Source organism: Oncorhynchus gorbuscha, linkage group LG13 (genome assembly GCF_021184085.1).
Source record: "Oncorhynchus gorbuscha isolate QuinsamMale2020 ecotype Even-year linkage group LG13, OgorEven_v1.0, whole genome shotgun sequence".
In the NCBI taxonomy this organism is placed as follows: Eukaryota; Metazoa; Chordata; class Actinopteri; order Salmoniformes; family Salmonidae; genus Oncorhynchus; species Oncorhynchus gorbuscha.
In genome coordinates, this window is record NC_060185.1 from 66,405,185 (window position 1) to 66,426,602 (window position 21,418).

Below are 21,418 nucleotides of genomic sequence, written 5' to 3' on the forward strand. Positions count from 1 at the left end.
AACAGTTAGAGAAACTCTTCAACAATGAACAAAACTATGCACCAACTCTATCCTTGTGCTTTGAGCCTGACAATTGTACAATAGCCTATTACATGAGTGTGCCCGATAAAACCATAATTTGAGACTTTTCCTAGCATGCATTTAGGCTTGTTTTATGCTATGGTAGAATAATATTGCCACTTGTTTCAAGGACCAAAATGGTCATGTGCACATTACATCTGATCAGTTTTTTAACATTTCATCACAACGACTGTCTTGGTGAGGGTGTTAACTTGAAGCATCCCTGTTGTCAGACACCGAGAGGGCAGTGGGTCTGCTGAGACAGTACCAGGACAGTCTGACCAGTCCAGAGGAACAGGCCCTGAAGGCCAGTGTGGGGAAGGTCTCCACCATCTTCGGCAGCCAACTCTTTCATGCACTATTAGGTAAGACACAGAAAATACACATATTGAGGCTTTCACTATTACTATTTTATGAATAATGAACCCACAGGGCACAGACGTCTATTCCATGTTGGTTCAAGTCATTATATTGAAATGACGTGGAAACAACGTTGATTCAACTAGTGTGTGCCCAGTGGGAAGTCTCAGTCCAGCCCCACAACAATACAAGCAAATTATTTTTCAAATCACTATATTCTAAATCAATTAGTGTATTTAGTAACAAAACTCATCAAGAGATTTTTATTATTATACTTATGTCTCTGCTCATTATCTTTCTAATGAGAAAATTAGCGACTCGCTAGTTGTTTTTGGTATAGGCTTGATATTGCCTCTGGCCAAAGCTTCAGGATGTAGACAACCCGGGTTAGGCTATATTAATTTGTGTGGGAAGTTAACTGAGCCTAAACATTTCTCAATTAAGTCCCATGAAAGAGGCCTTTCAGTGGCCTCTCAAAAGGTTTGCTGTATCCTATTAAATCATATTAAACATGCCCATTGACACAATGCACTCTATCTATGGGGCTGATCAAAAGCCCTCTCGCAGGCAATCAGACAGCTCAGTCCAAACCTCTTTACTTTGTCATACAGTTACACATATTTTCAGTCGTTTATTTGCACTGTTTGATGTCATCCTAACTTGATCAGGATCATCTCACAGAAAGAGTTATTATTAGATATGGTTCACTCACAGCAGCCAAAACACTACTGTATGAGGTGTAAAAAGAGGATGTTACCAGTCCACAATAGCTTTTTCAATACTATGAATGTGCTTGACCTCACCACATCTATCATTTCCTAACTGGAACAATGACCTAAACTAACTCTTGAGTGTATTGCAACGATACCTTAATAAGCAGTTAGGGCTCCTGTGAAGCTACATTTCACAGTCTTTTTACCCTGCAAAGGAGACAAGTGAGTTCAATTTAACCAATGCTTGAGTGGCCCCTCTAATTACCATGGCCATGCCTTAATGATGCTAGCCTGTGGGTTTGCCGCTACTGCTGCTCTACCCAGAGCTCTGGAGCCTCCATGGGGGATGGGTGACAATGGAGCAGGGTTGAAGACTAGAGAAAAGAGGAGTCTGAGGAGGCTGTCCACCCTGATTAGTGATCTCTCCAGACGTGGATGCCTGCCTGTCCAAACTAGTTGAACAAATACATTGATGATAATGTACTATTAGCAAAACTATTGCTGTGGTCTAACTAGAAATTATGTTAATCACAACACAGACAATACAAGATATGTTGCTCTATCTGTCTTACAGTTGAGTTGGTCAATATATCCAGTATTCAAAAGATGGCTTTGTAAACCACATACTCCCCTCCGTATGTATTTGGACAGTGACATTTCTTACGGTATAGGGGATGCTTGTGTCCCACTTGGCCAAAAGCCAGGGAAAATGCGGCAAATTAAAAAAAAATTGTATAAAAATCAAACTTTCATTAAATCACACATGTAAGACAGTAAATTAAAGCTACACTCGTTGTGAATCCAGCCAAAATGTCATATGTTTAAAAGGCTTTTCGGCGAAAGCATAAGAAGCTATTATCTGATGATGGCACAACAGTAAACAAAGAGTGTAGCATATTTCAACCCTGCAGGCGCTACACAAAACGCAGAGATAAAATATAAAATATGCCTTACCTTTAACAAGCTTCTTTTTTTGGCACTCCAATATGTCCCATAAACAGCGCAATTGGTCCTTTTGGTCGATTAATTCCGTCCACATATATCCAAAATGTCCATTTATTTGGCGCATTTGATCCAGAAAAAAACAGCTTCCAAATTGCACAACGTCACTACAAAATATCTCAAAAGTTGCCTGTAAACTTTGCCAAAACATTTCAAACTTTTTTTGTAATACAACTTTAGGTATTTTTAAACATTAATAATCTATCAAATTAAAGACGGGTCTATCTGTTTTCAATAGAGGACGAGAGGAAACTAACGCTACTTTTCAAGTCTTGCGCACTCTCAAGAGCGTTACCTTTTTCCAAGATGGCCGTACTTCTTCATTGCACAAAGGAATAACCTTAACCAAATTACAAAGACTGGTGACATCCAGTGGAAGCGGTAAGAACTGAAAACAAGTGCCAAAGAAATATCGTTTCCCAATGAGAACCCCTTGAACAGACAGAGACCTCAAAAATAAATTCTGAACGGTTAGTCCTTGGGGTTTTGCCTTCTACATAAGTTCTGTTATACTCACAGGCATGATTCAAACAGTTTTAGAAACTTCAGTGTTTTCTACTAATAGTATGCATATCTTATATTCTTGGCATGAGTAGCAGGAAGTTGAAATTGGGCACACTATTTATCCAAAAGTGAAAATGCTTCCCCCTCGAATAATAGTGAAGACCTCAAAATGATGAAAAAAAATAATATTTAAAAAAAAAAGTATATTTTACATTCTCCATGATGACCACTTTGCACACTCTTGGCATTCTCCCAACCTGCTTCATGAGGAATACACAGTCTTGAAGGAGTTCCCACTTATACTGAGCAATTGTTGGCTGCTTTTCCTTCACTATGCGGTCCAACTCATCCCCAACCATCTCAATTGGGTTGAGGTTGGGTGATTGTGGAGGCCAGGTCATCTGAATTAGCACGCCATCACTCTCCTTGGTCAAATAGCCCTTACACAGCCTGGAGGTGTGTTGGGTCATTGTCCTGTTGAAAAACAAATGATCGTCCCACTAAGGACGGACAAAGTTGAAAATGGATGCCCCTCCCTTGAGGATTTCTCAAGTTGATGTACAAGAAACCAAACAGCTTCAGATCACACACTCAGATAATGTTCGATCCTCCGGTTGGACAGTGAAACACACATGCTCGCACCCTCAGGTGATGTGCAGATGTTTCATTTCTCTCTCATGCTGTCATGGCTGAAGCCAGAGCAAATTCCTACTATTTATGTACAGTGGGGAGTGTAGTGAGAAAGTGAGAAAAATCCAGAAAAAGTCCAGAAAATCACATTGTAGGATTTTTAATGAATTTATTTGCAAATTATGGTGGAAAATAAGTATTACTAGGTACTAAGTACTAGGTGCACCGCCTCTGGATGAGCGTTTTCCTGTTTGCTTATTGCCTTATATAGCTCATTGAGTGCGGACTTAGTGCCAGCATCGGTTTGTGGTGGTAAATAGTGTGGTCTACAGCTTATCATGAGATACTCTACCTCAGGCGAGCAAACCTTGAGACTTCCTTAATGTTAGATTTTGTGCACCAGCTGTTGTTTATGAATATACACAGACTGCCACACTTGTCTTACCGGAGGCAGCTGTTCTGTCTTGCCTGTGCAGCGTAAACCCCGCCATCTGTATTTTATCCCTGTCATCGTTCAGCCACGACTCGTTGACACTTAAGATTTTAGCTCGTCTATTTTGCTATCCAATGATTGTACGTTGTCCTGATATCCAGAATCTCTTTTCAGTCATAAGAGACGGTGGCAGAACATTATGTACAAAATAAGTTTCAAATAACGTGAAAAAACACACACAATAGCAGAATTAGTTAAGAGCTCATAAAAAGCCAGCCATCTCATTCGGCGTCATTTAGATCCTCAGGTAATGAACTCATTATTATACAACATTTTAATTTTATTACAATTATTTATTGTCAGTCATTCTTGAATTAGAATTGGTTTTAAATAGTCAACTTTATTACCCTATATATACATCACATTGAATTACGAGATTGGATTGCACTTTTTTAACAGGAATAAAGAACCTGTCACAAGTTATACCTCCCATTGTGTTGAATTTCTCATGGTTATAACAACATTGTAACATCTGCATTCTTTTAAAGAGGAATAGTGTAGGTTTTAGAATGGAATAATATAACTCTTGAAGCTCACGTGAGGCCTAGAGCCTGCACAAGTGTCTAGCACACTGTGGTAGTACTGTTATTCCTTATCCAATTCATGACTTTTTTTTCTTTTTTTTTTCTCGCTCGCTCGCCTCACTTTTCTGGGGGGAAAATCTGTTTAAAAGTGAATCAATTTTGTCTGGCCTGAGGGCAAACCAGATGAGATGGCGTATCTCTGCAGAATGCTATGGTAGCCATGCTGGTTAAGTGTGCCTTGAATTCTAAATAAATCGCTGACAGTGTCATCAGCAAATCACCCCCAAACGATCACACTTCCTCCTCCATGCTTCACGGTGGGAACCACACATGCGGAGATCATCAGTTTACCTACTCAGCGTCTCACAAACACACAGCCATTGGGACCAAACATTTTAAATTTGGACTCATCAGACCAAAGGACAGATTTCCACCGGTCTATTGTCCATTGCTTTCTTCATCCAAGCAAGTCTCTTCTTCTTATTGGTGTCCTTTAGTAGTAGTTTCTTTGCAGCAATTCAACCATGAAGGCCTGATTCACACAGTCTCCTCTGAACAGTTGATGTTGAGATGTGTCTGTTACTTGAACTCTATGAAGCGCTTATGTGGGCTGCAATCTGAGGTGCAGTTAACTCTAATGAACATGTCCTCTGCAGCAGAGGTAACTCTGGGTCTTCCTTTCCTGTGGCAGTCCCCATGAGAGCCATTTTCATCATAGTGCTTGATGGTTTTTGCGTCTGCACGAGTTCTTGAAATGTTCAGATAATGTTCCATTATCCCAGAAACCCTAGACCCACTCCAATTTGCATACTGCCCCAAAAGACCACAAATTATGCAATCTCTATTGCACTCAACACGGCTCTTTCCTACCTGGACAAAAGGAATACCTATGTGAGAATGCTATTCATTGACTACAGCTCAGCATTCAACACCATAGTCCCCTCAAAGCTCATCACTAAGCTAAGGCCCCTGGGACTAAACACCTCCCCCTGTAACTGGATCCTGGACTTTCTTACAACACATCCGCCGCGCTGATCCTCAACACGGTGCTCAGTCCCCTCCTGTACTCTCTGTTCACTCATGACAGCATGGTCTGCCACAACTCCAATACCATCATCAAGTTTGCCGATGACACAACAGTAGTAGCCCTCATCACCGACAAATACGAGACACCCTATAGGGAGGAGGTCAGAGACCTGGCCGTGTGGTGCCAGGACAACAACCTCTCCCTCAACGTGATCAAGACAAAGGAGTGATTGTGGACTACAGGAAAAGGAGGACCAAGCACGCCCCCATTCTCATCGAGGGGGCTGTAGTGGAGAAGGTTGAGAGCTTCAAGTTCCTTGGTGTCCACATCACCAACAAACTAACATGGTCCAAGCACACCAAGACAGTCGTGAAGAGGGCACAAAAAAGCATATTCCCCCTCAGGAGACTGAAAATATATGGCATGGTTCCTCCAATCCTCAAAAGGTTCTACAGCTGCACCACCGAGAGCGTCCTGACTGGTTGCATCACTGCCTGGTATGGCAACTGCTCGGCCTCCGGCTGCAAGGCACTACAGGGGGTGGTGCGTACAGCCCAGTACATCACTGGGGCCAAGCTTCCTACCATCCAGGACTTCTATACCAGGCAGTGTCAGAGGAAGGCCCTAAAAATTGTCAAAGACTCCAGCCACCCTAGTCATTGGCTGTTCTATCTGCTATCGCACAGCAAGCGGTACCGGAGCGTCCAGTCTAAATCCAAAAGGCTTCTTAACAGCTTCTACCCCCAAGCCATAAGACTCCTGAACAGCTAATCAAATGGCTACCCAGACCCCTCTGTTACACTGCTGCTACTCTCTGTTTATAATTTATGCACAGTCACTTTATCTCTACTTACGTTTACATATTACCTCAATTACCTCGACTAACCGGTGCCCCCAAATAGGGCTATCTTCTTTATACCACCCCTACCTTGTCACAACACAACTGATTGTCTCAAATGCTTTAAGGACAGAAATTCCACAAACTAACTTTTACAAATATTTATGACATTTATGGGGGGCACTAGATAAATAAAGTGCATTTCTAAATGGTTAAACCGATATGTATGAATTTAAACTAATTTTGTAAAGGGAAAGAGGACATTTTGTAAAGGGAAAGAGAAAGGGGGATACCTAGTCAGTTGTACAACTGATTGCATTCAGCTGAAATGTGCCTACCATATTTAACCCAATCTCTCTGAATCAGAGAGGTGCAGTGGGCTGCTTTAATTGACATCCACATCGTCAGCGCCCGACTTATTGTCATGTAAAACATTTGATCTCAAATCCAAAATGCTGGAGTATATCGCCAAATTATAAGTTTTAGCTTCCCTGTCCAAATAAATACATAGGGGGTGTATGACTATCCCAACAGTTTAGGTCTGATATACTAAAGAGTAGGTTGGGCTGCAGTGAAGGGGATCAGGGTTCTAAGCATTCCATACAGAAGAGTCTGGATCCCAGGGCAGGAATGTGCAGCAAAAGGCTGGGGCTGGAGGTATGGTAGAGTTATGTAGATGTAAAAACAAACAGCTCATGGCTGCCGTGCCGTGTCATCCTCACCCCCTGTTTCTCATGGCCTGCGTGACTGATCTGAGGATATAGCCGAGAGAGTCTGTGTGAGAGAGAGTGTCTCAGGTGCAGGGGCAGAGCAGGGTCAAACGAGGCCGGATTCTCTACTCAACATGTGGTTTTAATCATCAGCCTAGGCACAGGGGAGGTGCTGAACGTTTCCACAGCTAATGGGAATACGGGGTAACTACCAGATGCTCTCTGTTGTTTGCATTCATGGGCCGGGATTCGTGTGAACTGGGGAAGTTTGGGATTTTTGTGTTGCTACTGTCGCTACTGTACCTTTTGTACAGTACCTATTTGAAAATAGGTAGAAGGGCTTTGCTTAGGCTACTTGTTGTAGTGTCATTGTTGTAGTGGTGGGGGTATTTTTGCACTGGCTGTATTTGTGTTGTTGCAATTGTATTGCTACTGTATGCTCTGCCACAGTGGGAACATTTGTAAATTAACAGCATTGGCACAATGTTAAATAAGGTATGGTGATCGTGAATGACAACAGGCATGACTGGTGCAAAAAGTGTTCATGAGTTCAGTTGTGAGCAGCATTGAACAGTATTTGATGTGTGAATGAATGGGAGTCCCCTTGCCTGGAATGCACTGTAGGAAGTTGGAGAGCTGAGCACTTGATTGGATGTCTGCATGGTTGCACAATCATGAACAAAGTTTGCCTTGACTGAGGACTCATATCTTTGTTCCCCAACATGCAAACATGCAGGAAGTTGGTTATACACAACACTCTCACAAATGGTGGAGCAGGAGATTATGGGGGGGTGGCTTTAATTCAGACCCAATTTTTGCTGAATGTAGATTGTAGTGAGCGGAGTGTCTGTCTGTCTGTCTGTCGCTTATTGTTATCCCATGGAAAACACTCTGGAGCAAATTATTTTTGGGCTTATTCATCCAGAACAGGCTATGAGTGGAAAGAGGACTCCAGTACACTTGAATAGGTCTGCTGCAAATAGAGGGAGGTCTAACGTCGGTGTATTCCATACTCCCTATAACACACACACACACACACACACACACACACACACACACACACACACACACACACACACACACACACACACACACACACACACACACACACACACACACACACACACACACACACAGAGTAATTTCACATACATTTAACAATTTACACAAGTATGATAATACTTATGCAAGACTTTTTCTCTGAATTACTTTGGACAAGTAATCAGGACAAGTTATGTGTTTGCATTGTTTGTACAACCTTTACAAAAAAATACATGAAAAAGTCATGTGTGAATACAACACACGTGTGAACAAATCACATGAAAAATATCACATGATTCAACATTTTTTTTATTTTTATGTTTAGATAAGTGGACACGTGGTTTTCAGAACGTGGTTTTCAGAAGTTTCACACGTTAATTTTTAACTTTTCAATCATGAAGGAAAAAAATTCCCACTTTTTCTTTGTTGTACATGTTTTATTTTTCACTTTTTAATTATTTTTTTAGCACTTCCAGCTATGTCTTGTTTCCTATCCAGGGACCAGCGAGGACCGGCCTTGCTTAGCTTCAGAGGCAAACCAGCAGTGGGATACAGGGTGCTATGTTGCTGGAATGAATGTCAGAAGTTGCATTGAATGCAAAGGCCAGGGTAACGTAACCAAAAGAGGGAGACTTGTATATTTAATCATGTTATCATTTGTTCTCACATTTCAAAATTATTTCCATGCAAAATTTTGTTTTGTTATCAATAATTTTGGGTTGATGGTTTGCTTTCAATATCATTATTTTTGTTTGCAATACTACAAATGTTGTTCTTGACTTCATAAGATTTGCTTGATATTAATGGCACAAAAGTAACTCACTCACTAAAGGATTGCACCATATAATAATACTATTACTCTATAAAATAGGTTTAACAGGCAGTGACCTTCGTACAGCAGAACTATGCCATTTCCATTTGAACATGATCCATTATCCTGCCCCCAAAACATTTATTCTGTCCACTGTTCCGTGAATGTCGCGCAAAATCGCACCCTTGTCCGGCATTTTATATTTTTAGATGTGGTCACCCTTATTCCACCAGTGAAAACATTGTTTCTGCAACATGTTAACACCATCTTTTCACATGTGTAGACCTCTCGGCTACTGGCCCAACGCTCCCAACCGCCAGGCTACCTGCCACCCCCAACCATCCAAGCAAACGCTCCTAGTTGCCCAAAATTCCATTTTCATGCAATTGATTTTCACATGTGAACTTGAAATTCCACATGCGAAAGTGAGATTTTCAAATGTGGAGCTTGTTTACATAAGAAACTTCAAATGATTTTCACATGTGAAAATGCAATTCCAATTTGTTAAAGTGAGATTTTCACGTGTTAATATTTTTCATGTGAAGCTGCATATCCCATTTACACATTTTTAACATGTGAAACTGCAATTCAAATGTGAGGTGAAAACAACAAGTTATTCTCCTCACATGTGAAAATGTGGTGTTAACATGTGAATTATAAATTGAATACATGTGAAAATACAGTTTTATGTGTGTAGTTTAAGCTCTTTCACATCTGAAAATGTCATTCCACATTTTTTGTAAGGTAATTCTTATAACAAAGCCAAATAATACATTGTAAAATCACAGGACTATATAATTGTGTGTATGTGTGTGTGCGGGCCTCTAACCAGCTGGGCTGCAAAACGCTTTGCCTACAGACGGCTCCACTCCTACACACGCAGACACTCTTATACAGTGATGAGTCACATGCCCCCTTCTTCCACATTTGTTCCCACTCCACCCTGTTGGGATACACCGACCACATACACACACACTCACTGAGGACTTACCGGTACATACAGTGCCTTTACTCCTTCACACAGATATTTGTGCACACAATAATACATTTCAAGTACATGATGATCTTTCTACACATTTGTTTCCATCACTGTGTCCTGACATTGAACCTAAGAAAGTTGTAGCATAGCCGAGCTCTTAAGAGAACAGCGACCTCTTTATGTCTATAGTTCAGCAAGAGGGCCAGTGTGTGACATCAGCATCAATGTCTCCCTGTATTCTCATCAAGTGGCTGCCAGTCAATAGGTGACCACAAGACACAGCAGCTTAAAGACATGCTCCAGAACATTGTCGACTACTAAGTATTTTTTTAAACCTCCTGCATTGGGCTGGATGTGTCAATGTGTGGTTAAAACATGCATAATCTATGAGCAGAATTACTGTCTTAGCCACGAAATCTCTAGTTTGAAAGTGACAATTCTTATGGAATGTGGGCCAGCCCCCTAGCAATTCGAGTTCTAGCCAATGAGCTTCAGTCCCTCAACATTTGAGTGACAGCTAGCAAGATGCACAAACAGCAGAGCGAGAGTGAGAGAGCAATTACATGGTACACATATGTGACGTAGTATGTAATTTTCGGGGACGCTTGTGAGCGTTACTTTCAACTACTGGCTAAAAAGTATACAAAGTACTGGAGAATCTCTTTAATGACCTGAGATGTAATGAAGGGAGACAAGAGGGGGAGAGGGAGGGGGAATCAATGTTTAAGAAACTCAATTAAAGAAGGAGGATGAGTTGAGAAAGGGAAGGCGATGGGCCGGAGGTAATTGTAGGGGAGTGAGCAGGATTTGGGAGGATGAGAGCTGGCAGAGCTGGCCACGGTGGTATAGAGCTGGCCACAGTGGGAAAACAGCATGGCCTAGTGGTGATGGACTGACAGAGAACTTGGACTCATCCTTCTCTTATGTTATAGAGGTAAAGCCAGTAGTTTTTCCAGACCATGTGATCTAACACCTACAGTGCCTTCAGAAAGTATTCTTACCCCTTGACTTATTCCGCATTTTTTTGTGTTACAGCCTGAATTCAAAATGTATTAAATATTTTTCCCTACAAATAATAACCCATAATGACAAAGTGAAAATATTTTTAGAAAGTTTTGCAAATGTATTGAAAATGAAATACAGAAATATTTAATTTACATAAGTATTCACACCCCTGAGTCAATACTTTGTAGAAGCACCTTTGGCAGCGATTACAGCTGTGAGTTTCTGGGTAAGTCTCTAAGAGCTTTCCAAACCTGGGTGTGCAAAATTTGCCTATTATTCTTTTGAAAATTCTTCAAGATCTGTAAAACTTGTTGTTGATCATTGCTAGATAACCATTTTCAGGTCGTGCCATAGATTTTCAAGTAGATTTAAGTCACAACTGTAACTCGGGCCACTCAGGAACATTCACTGTCTTCTTGGTAAGCAACTCCAGTGTAGACTTTGCCTTGTGTTTTAGCTTATTGTCCTACTGAAAGGTGAATTCGTCTCTATGGTGTAAAGCTAACTGAACCAGGTTTTTCTGTATGATTTTGCCTGTGCTTAGCTCCATTCCATACTTTTTTATCCTGAAAAACTCCCCAGTCCTTAATGATTACAAGCATACCCATAACATGATGCAGTCACTGCTAAGTGTGAAAATATGGCAAATGGTACTCAGTAATGTGTTTTATTGGATTTGCCACAAACATAACACTCTGTATTTAGGCCAAAAAAATGAATTGCTTTGCCACATTTGTTAGCATTTTGTTTAGTGCCTTGTTGCAAACAGGATGCATGTTTTGGAATATTTTTAATCTGTACTTCCTTCTTTTCACTCAGTCAATTAGGTTAGTATTTTGTTGATCCTTCCTCAGAGTTGAATGGCTGTGATAGGAAAAAACTAAACTGTTTTAAAGTCACCATTGGCTTCATGGTGAAAAATCCCTGAGCGGTTTCCTTCCTCTCCGGCAACTGAGTTAGGAAGGACGCCTGTATCTTTGTAGCGACTGGATGTATTGATACACCATCGAAAGTGTAATTATTAACTTCACCATGCTATATTTAATACATTTTAAATTCAAGCTGTAACACAACAACATTTGGAAAGTGCTGGGGTATGAGTATTTTCTGAAGGCACTGTAGTTATAGGCCATAGACAGACAGTCCAACATCTTCATTCTATGCCCTTCGTTCAGATAGATTTCTCCACAAAAACCCCATCTCATCTAATTTAGGCTAAACTCATTTACATAGGAGGCAGAGTGCTGATCTCTATTAGACTATACAAAGGATAACTTGTTATTGAAGTTGGTGCTGTTTGGACATTGACTTAATGATCAACTCTCCAGTCAGGATTTGAGTCATACAACAACATTAAGGAAACTTAACTGCATAGTAGTGAAAAGATGCACACTGAAGAAAACAAGCAACATTCAGTGTTTTAATGATACATTATCTATGGGATATTTTTATGGATTGTCATTCAAGTACTCATATCCCGGGGGACCATGGACTTTATTTCTATGACTTGTTGTTTACTTAATTCCTTGCAGATATCCAAGAATGTTACAAGGTGACCCTGCAACTGAACACAACACAGAACGGTGTGAAGAAGGCCAGTGCTGAGGATGCGGAGGAGGTGAGAAACTTAGAGAAAGGCCTGCTTCACTTTATCAGTCAAACTGTATACAATACAGAAATATGTAAACCGGATACCAGTTGTATGCCTTTACAAATACTCTATACATCTCACATAATGCACAAAATACTGTAGCAATCCCCACTTATATGAGCCACGTTACAATTCTCACCAAGTGGTTAAGCCTATTGGCGAGATGCGTAGGGTGTTGGCTTTTTACACCATTTGCTACATTGGTGTCAGAAGTGAGGAGAGAGAAGGGGAAAGAGAGAAAGTAGCGGTTGTCTGGGAGAGAGAGAGTGAGTGATGCGCAGAGAGGGTGAGAGAGAAAGTAGTTGTTGTCTGGGAGTGATAGATGAAGACAGACACCACAGCAGTAGTCAGTTCAGCAATGGTAACACCATGTGCTTATCAGTGGGCTGCTGATAACAATGTCACCCAGTCCTTACATTACAAGTGGTTGCAATCAAATCACATGGTCACTGACAGTAATATTTATAGACAAGCTCTGAAAAATAACCACTGAAAATGTTGGTAGAAAGCAGTGTAGGCTCCTCAGAGGAGGAAGGGGAGGACCAATGTAAATAGTGAAACATTACAAAAGTATATTCACGTCACCAAATAACTGATTAAAACCCACTGTTTTGCAATTAAGGTCTACAGTAGCCTCAACAGCATCTTCTGGCCACATTAACTTCAATACAATCCTAGGAGGCTCATGGTTCTCATCCCCTTCCATAGACTTAGACAGTAGTTATAACGACTTCCGGTAGGCTGGCCTCCAACCTATCGGAGCTCTTTCAGCATGAACTGATATGTTGTCCATCCAATCAAAGAATCAGAGAATGAAAGCATAAGCTACAGATAGCTAGCACTGCAGTGCATAAAGTGTGGTGGGTAGTTGACTCAATGAGAGAGAAAGACTATAGTTGAAAAGTTTTGAACAAATGAATGTTTTCAAAAAATATGGACAAGCAGCATAGAGAGAGAGAGCTAGCTATATTTTGTTGTATTTTTTTATTCTTAGTTAACCTTTCACTTACAGTACTTCGCTAGCTAATTTAGCCAACTCAACAACCTGACTCAAACAGAGAGGAATGGTATTTATGTTAGCTAGCTGGCTAAGGCTATCCAACACTGCAACTCTTCCAAGTCAAGGTGAGCTTTCGGTTGTATTAATTTAATGCCACCGGGACCCGCCGGTGTAACTGCTAAATTTCTTGCTGTATTGCGTGATTGTACACATGGATTGGATTGTGGGTTTACTAACGCGTTAGTTCTCGTAGGTACAGTGCCTTGCGAAAGTATTGGGCCCCCTTGAACTTTGCGACCTTTTGCCACATTTCAGGCTTCAAACATAAAGATATAAAACTGTATTTTTTTTGAAGAATCAACAACAAGTGGGACACAATCATGAGGTGGAACAACATTTATTGGATATTTCAGACTTTAACAAATCAAAAACTTAAAAATTGGGCATGCAGAATTATTCAGCCCCCTTAAGTTAATACTTTGTAACGCCACCTTTTGCTGCGATTACAGCTGTAAGTCGCTTGGGGTAGGTCTCTATCAGTTTTGCACATCAAAACAGCTCGAGCTCAGTGAGGTTGGATGGAGAATATTTGTGAACAGCAGTTTTCAGTTCTTTCCACAGATTCTTGATTGGATTCAGGTCTGGACTTTGACTTGGCCATTCTAACACCTGGATATGTTTATTTTTTAACCATTCCATTGTAGATTTTGCTTTATGTTATGGATCATTGTCTTGTTGGAAGACAACTCTCCGTCCCAGTCTCAGGTCTTTTGCAGACTCCATCAGGTTTTCTTCCAGAATGGTCCTGTATTTGGCTCCATCCATCTTCCCATCAATTTTAACCATCTTCCCTGTCCCTGCTGAAGAACAGCAGGCCCAAACCATGATGCTGCCACCACCATGTTTGACAGTGGGGATGGTGTGTTCAGGATGAACACAGCTGTGTTGCTTTTACGCCAAACATAACGTTTTGCATTGTTGCCAAAAAGTTCAATTTTGGTTTCATCTGACCAGAGCACCTTCTTCCACATGTTTGGTGTGTCTCCCAGGTGGCTTGTGGCAAACTTTAAACGACACTTTTTACGGATATCTTTAAGAAATGGCTTTCTTCTTGCCACTCTTCCATAAAGGCCAGATTTGTGCAATATACGTGTAACGACGTTCGTCTGTTGTAAGAAGAGAGTCAGACCGAAATACAGCGTGTAGGTTACTCATGACTTTAATGAATGAAAACGGTACATGAGATAACTTAAATACAAAAACAACAGACGAAACGTGAAACTAATTACAGCCTATCTGGTGACTACTACACAGAGACAGGTACAAACACCCACAAAATACAAAGCGAACTCAGGCTACCTAAATACGGTTCCCAATCCGAGACAACAAGAATCACCTGACTCCAATTGAGAATCGCCTCAGGCAGCCAAGCCTAACTAGACACACCCCTAATCATACACAATCCCAATTAATACAAACCCCAATACGAAACAAAACATATAAACCCATGTCACACCCTGGCCTACCCAAAAATATACCAAAAACACAAAATACAATGACCAAGGCGTGACAGAACCCCCCCTAAGGTGCGGACTCCCGGACGCACCTCAAGGGCATAGGGAGGGTCCGGGTGGGCGTCTGTCCATGGTGGCGGTTCTGGCTCGGGACATGGACCCCACTCCATTAATGTCCTATTTCCTCCCCTTCGCGTCCTGGGATAATCCACCTTCTCCGCCGACCATGGCCTAATAGTCCTCACCCAGATCCCCACATAACTGAGGGGCAGCCCGGGACAGAGGGGCAGCCCGGGACAGAGGGGCAGCCCGGGACAGAGGGGCAGCCCGGGACAGAGGGGCAGCCCGGGACAGAGGGGCAGCTCAGGCAGGTAGTAGGCTCCGGTAAATCCTGGCTGGCTGGCAGATCTGGAAGAGACTGGTTGTCGAGCAGATCTGGAAGAGACTGGTTGTCGAGCAGATCTGGAAGAGACTGGTTGTCGAGCAGATCTGGAAGAGACTGGTTGTCGAGCAGATCTGGAAGAGACTGGTTGTCGAGCAGATCTGGAAGAGACTGGTTGTCGAGCAGATCTGGAAGAGACTGGTTGTCGGGCAGCGCTGGGCTGACTGGCGGCGCTGGGCAGACTGGCGGCGCTGGGCAGACTGGGAGCACTGGCGGCGCTGGGCAGACTGGAGACTCCGGCCGCGCTGGGCAGACTGGGAGCACTGGCCGCGCTGGGCAGACTGGGAGCACTGGCCGCGCTGGGCAGACTGGGAGCACTGGCCGCGCTGGGCAGACTGGGAGCACTGGCCGCGCTGGGCAGACTGGGAGCACTGGCCGCGCTGGGCAGACTGGGAGCACTGGCCGCGCTGGGCAGACTGGGAGCACTGGCCGCGCTGGGCAGACTGGGAGCACTGGCCGCGCTGGGCAGACTGGGAGCACTGGCCGCGCTGGGCAGACTGGGAGCACTGGCGGCGCTGGGCAGACTGGCGGCGCTGGGCAGGCTGGCGGCGCTGGGCAGACTGGCGGCGCTGGGCAGACTGGCGGCGCTGGGCAGACTGGCGGCGCTGGGCAGACTGGGAGCACTGGGCAGACTGGGAGCACTGGTGGCGCTGGACAGACAGGAGACTCCAGCAGCGCAGGAGAGGAGAAAGGCTCTGGCTGTGCTAAACAGGCGGGAGACTCCAACAGCGCAGGAGAGGAGAAAAGCGCTGGCTGCGCTGAACAGGCGAGGCGCACTGGAGGCCTGGTGCGTGGTGCTGGAACTGGTGGTACTGGATCAAGGACACGCACAGGAAACCTGGTGCGGGGAGCTGCTACCGGAGGACTGGTGTGTAGAGGTGGCTCTGGATAGACCGGACCGTGCAGGCGCACTGGAGCTCTTGAGCACCAAGCCTGCCCAAACTTACCTGGCTCGATGCCCACTCTAGCCCGGCCAATAGAAAGGACTGGTATGTGCCGCAGCTGGCTCTGCACCCGCACTGGAAACACTGTGCGCTCCATAGCATAACACGGTGCCTGCCCGGTCTCTCTAGCCCAACGGTGAGCACAGGGAGTTTGCGCAGGTCTCCTACCTGGCTTAACTATTCTCCCTTCTAGCCCCCCCCAATAATTTTTTTGGGCTGTTTTTCCGGCTTCCAACCGCGTCACCGTGCTGCCTCCTCATACCTGCGCCTCTCCGCTTTAGCTGCTTCTATTTCCTCCTTGGGACGGCGATATTCTCCCGGCTGCGCCCAGGGTCCTTTTCCGTCTAATTCCTCCTCCCATGTCCAAATCTCCAAGTGGTGCAGCCTCTCCCACTGCAACTGCTCTTCACGATTAACAGGGAGAGTAGGCTCAGGTCTGACTCCTGACTCAGCCACTCTCTCTCTGCGCTCTCCCCCGTTACTTTCGGTTTTCGCTCTGCGTCGCCGTGTTTTCCTTTTTGACTCCATTAGCCTGTAGCCCTCTTCGCACTGCTGAAGCGAATCCCAGGCGGGCTCCTGCACTCGCTCTGGGTCGGCCGCCCACCTGTCGATTTCTTCCCACGTCGTATAATCCATGCCTCTACCGTCCATAACGTCCTCCTTTAGATCCTGCCAGTTCACACGCTGCTCGGTCTGTGAGTGGTGGTGGGTGTTTCTGTAACGACGTTCGTCTGTTGTAAGAAGAGAGTCAGACCGAAATGCAGCGTGTAGGTTACTCATGACTTTAATGAATGAAAACGGTACATGAGATAACTGAAATACGAAAACAACAAACGAAACGTGAAACTAATTACAGCCTATCTGGTGACTACTACACAGAGACAGGTACAAACACCCACAAAATACAAAGCGAACTCAGGCTACCTAAATACGGTTCCCAATCCGAGACCACAAGAATCACCTGACTCCAATAGAGAATCGCCTCAGGCAGCCAAGCCTAACTAGACACACCCCTAATCATACACAATCCCAATTAATACAAACCCCAATACGAAACAAAACATATAAACCCATGTCACACCCTGGCCTACCCAAACATATACCAAAAACACAAAATACAATGACCAAGGCGTGACAATACGACTGATTGTTGTCCTATGGACAGAGTCTCCCACCTCAGCTGTAGATCTCTGCAGTTCATCCAGAGTGATCATGGGCCTCTTGGCTGAATCTCTGATCAGTCTTCTCCTTGTATGAGCTGAAAGTTTAGAGGGGACGGCCAGGTCTTGGTAGATTTGCAGTGGTCTGATACTCCTTCCATTTCAATATTATCGCTTGCACAGTGCTCCTTGGGATGTTTAAAGCTTGGGAAATATTTTTGTATCCAAATCCGACTTTAAACTTCTTCACAACAGTATCTCGGACCTGCCTGGTGTGTTCCTTGTTCTTCATGATGCTCTCTGCGCTTTTAACGGACGTCTGAGACTATCACAGTGCAGGTGCATTTATACGGAGACTTGATTACACACAGGTGGATTGTATTTATCATCATTAGTCATTTAGGTCAACATTGGATCATTCAGAGATCCTCACTGAACTTCTGGAGAGAGTTTGCTGCACTGAAAGTAAAGGGGCTGAATAATTTTGCACGCCCAATTTTTCAGTTTTTGATTTGTTAAAGTTTGAAATATCCAATAAATGTTGTTCCACTTCATGATTGAGTCCCACTTGTTGTTGATTCTTCACAAAAAATACAGTTTTATATTTTAATGTTTGAAGCCTGAAATGTGGCAAAAGGTCGCAAAGTTCAAGGGGGCCGAATACTTTCGCAAGGCAATGTATGTTGACGATGATGTTAGCTAATATGGTGCCAACGATGTAGGCTGTGAAGCGGTTAGTAGTTATGATATGAAGGTTTGGCTTGGAAAGGTTGTTTTGCCTGGTCACAACTGATGTGTTGTCCACTGAAGTCCAAAAAGCCAAGGGAAAGGGTGAGAGGAGGAGAGCAGGAATTGCGACGTGAGATGGAATTACACAACGATCAAAGTGATTATGCTGTATGTGGCTGCTATGTAAATGAACTATGTGTGCGGGTGATCAGGGGCGTATTCATTCTGACGATTCTGTTGCAAAACATTTATTAAGCGTACGCAAACGCAACGAAATGGGGGAAAGAAACGCACCTTTCTATATAAGGTCCCACAGTTGACAGTGCATGTCAGAGCAGAAACTATACCATGAAGTCCAAGGAATCAATTCCAATCACATTTTATTAGTCACAATGCGCCGAATACAACAGGTGTAGACCTTACATTGAAATGCTTACTTACGAGCCCCTAACCAACAATGCAGTTTAAAATATATGCATAAGAATCAGAAATAAAAGTAACAAGTAATTAAAGAGCAGCAGTAAAATAACAATAGTGAGACTATATACACAAGGGGGTACCAGTACAGAGTCAAGTCACTGGTTTGTTAAGGTAATATTTACATGTAGGTAGAGTTATTAGTGACTGCATAGATGATAACAACGGAGGGCAGCAGCGGTGTAAAGGGGGGGAGGAGGGGGGCAATGCATATAGTCTGGCTAGCCATTTGATTAGGTGTTCAGGAGTCTTGTGGTTTGTGGGTAGAAGCTGTTTAGAAGCCTCTTGGACCTAGACTTGACACTCCGGTACCCCTTGCCATGCGGTAGCAGAGAGAGCAGTCTATGACTAGGGTGGCTGGAGTCTTTGACAATTTTTAGGGCCTTACTCTGACACCACCTGGTATAGAGGTCCTGAGTGGCAGGAAGCTTGGCCCCAGTGAAGTACTGGGCCATACGCACCACCCTCTGTAGTGCCTTGCGGTCGGAGGCCGAGCAGTTGCCATACCAGGCAGTGATGCAACCATGCTCTCGATGGTGCAGCTGTAGAACCTTTTGAGGATCTGAGGACCCATGCCAAATCTTTTGCTTCTCCTGAGGGGAACAGGTTTTGTCGTGCCCTCTTCACGACTGTCTTGGTGTGCTTGGACCATGTTAGTTTGTTGGTGATGTGGACACCAAGGAACTTGAATCTCTCAAATTGCTCCACTACAGCCCCCTCGAGGAGAATGGGGGTGTAGTTTTAGCCCAGAAACAAGATGGCCTCGAGGCCTCATGCTCTTTGAGTTAATGCCCCTTTTCTGGGATTAAAGGTCGAAATCTGTTAAGACGGGTTTCGGAGCTCTATGTGATTTCTGTGAGTTTCTGTTCTCACACACACACACAGTCAATGTGAAATGACACATTGTGGGGCTTACAGACACACAGAGCCTGCAGTAGTTACCTCCGTTCGAACCATCAAATAACTGTCAGACCTAGAGCCCTGAAACTTTATAAACCTGTTCTATGGCTTAAGTCGGTAGTGCAGAGTGAGTTATGTCGCTCTAGAAGGTTCTCAGGCCGAGAAACAGACTCGTCCATTTGCAATACATTAAATACATTTTTAACGTCGCGAAAATGATGACACTTAGAAAAGTCTCAATCACAAGACTAGGTGCACTGAATCTGCCTCGGCTCATAGAAACAGACCCTAAAGTTTCGGTCCGATAGCTATTTCTGGGACCACTTAGCAACTTCCGGAAAAAGTTCATTTTCAGCACTATTTAAGGTCGCTGCTCGGGCTCCGAATGACCAATTGAGTCGTAACTCGGGATTCGGGGTCGCCTCAGCTAGGCCTACACATAATGCCAGAACTGGACCGCAGCAAGATTGGTTTTAACAGAAGGCTCTATGTGAATTTTGGGCCGGCTCTGAAATATGTGATGGCTGGTTTCTAAACGAGTTGGACAAAGTGAATTTGGTGTCAGTATGTATCAGTTTGGTGTCAGTATGATATCTTATTGAGTGATGGCTGACTTGATGGCAGTATAATACACTGCTCAAAAAAATAAAGGGAACACTTAAACAACCCAATGTAACTCCAAGTCAATCAAACTGTCCACTTAGGAAGCAACACTGATTGGCAATAAATTTCATAAGCTGTTGTGCAAATGGAATAGACAACAGGTGGAAATTATAGGCAATTAGCAAGACACCCCCAGTAAAAGAGTGGTTCTGCAGGTGATGACCACAGACCACTTCTCAGTTCCTATGCTTCCTGGCTGATGTTTTGGTCACTTTTGAATGCTGGCGATGCTTTCACTCTGGTGGTAGAATGAGATGGAGTCTACAACCCACACAAGTGGCTCAGGTAGTGCAGCTCATCCAGGATGGCACATCAATGCGAGCTGTGGAAGGTTTGCTGTGTCTGTCAGCGTAGTGTCCAGAGCATGGAGGCGCTACCAGGAGACAGGCCAGTACATCAGGAGACGTGGAGGAGGCTGTAGGAGGGCAACATCCCAGCTACAGGACCGCTACCTCCGTCTTTGTGCAAGGAGGAGCAGGAGGAGCACCCGCCAGAGCCCTGCAAAATGACCTCCAGCAGGTCACAAATGTGCATGTGTCTGCTCAAATGGTCAGAAACAGACTCCATGAGGGTGGTATGAGGGCCTGACGTCCACAGGTGGGGGTTGTGCTTACAGCCCAACACCATGCAGGACGTTTTGGCATTTGCCAGAGAACACCAAGATTGGCAAACTCGCCACTGGCGCCCTGTGCTCTTCACAGATGAAAGCAGGTTCACACTGAGCACATGTGACAGACGTGACAGTCTGGAGATGCCGTGGAGAACGTTCTGCTGCCTGCAACATCCTCCAGCATGACCGGTTTGGCGGTGGGTCAGTCATGGTGTGGGGTGGCAGTTCTTTGGGGGGCCGCACAGCCCTCCATGTGCTCGCCAGAGGTAGCCTGACTGCCATTAGGTACCGAGATGAGATCCTCAGACCCCTTGTGAGACCATATGCTGGTGCGGTTGGCCCTGGGTTCCTCCTAATGCAAGACAATGCTAGACCTCATGTGGCTGGAGTGTGTCAACAGTTCCTGCAAGAGGAAGGCATTGATGCTATGGACTGGCCCGCCCGTTCCCCAAACCTGAATCCAATTGAGCTTGAATCCATGTCTCGCTCCATCCACCAACGTCACATTGCACCACAGACTGTCCAGGAGTTGGCGGATGCTTTAGTCCAGGTCTGGGAGGAGATCCTCAGGACACCATCCGCCACCTCATCAGGAGCATGCCCAGGCGTTGTAGGGAGGTCATACAGGCAC

General features: G+C 44.2%; 1 pseudogene; it reads left to right on the forward strand.

Moving 5' to 3' along the window:
* Positions 1-21,418, forward strand: part of LOC123993358 — a 131,515-nt pseudogene that overhangs the window by 769 nt on the left and 109,328 nt on the right.